Raw genomic sequence first — 272 nt, 5'->3', positions numbered from 1 at the left:
AGGTCCGGCCGCTGGGCACCGGTGCGCTCGGGCACCGGGCGGGAGGCGGCCCCGCCAGACTTTGTTTCAGCGCTCGGTAGCGGCAGCGGCGGCCGCAACTTTCTGAGGAGGAGACATCGCTGGGGCAGGGACGCGCTGGGGCCGGGGTCCGAGGGTCGGCGGCCCGGCGGGGAGGAGACGTGCGCGAGAGGCTGGAGGAGAGGAGAAACGGAGCGGGAGGTCCCCGAAACGTGAAGCCGACGCCCGCTCTGCACCAGACAAAAGGCACCGGG

This window comes from Dipodomys ordii, unplaced genomic scaffold, assembly GCF_000151885.1.
Source record: "Dipodomys ordii isolate 6190 unplaced genomic scaffold, Dord_2.0 Scaffold1, whole genome shotgun sequence".
NCBI lineage: Eukaryota > Metazoa > Chordata > Mammalia > Rodentia > Heteromyidae > Dipodomys > Dipodomys ordii.
This window is presented reverse-complemented; position numbering follows the sequence as displayed.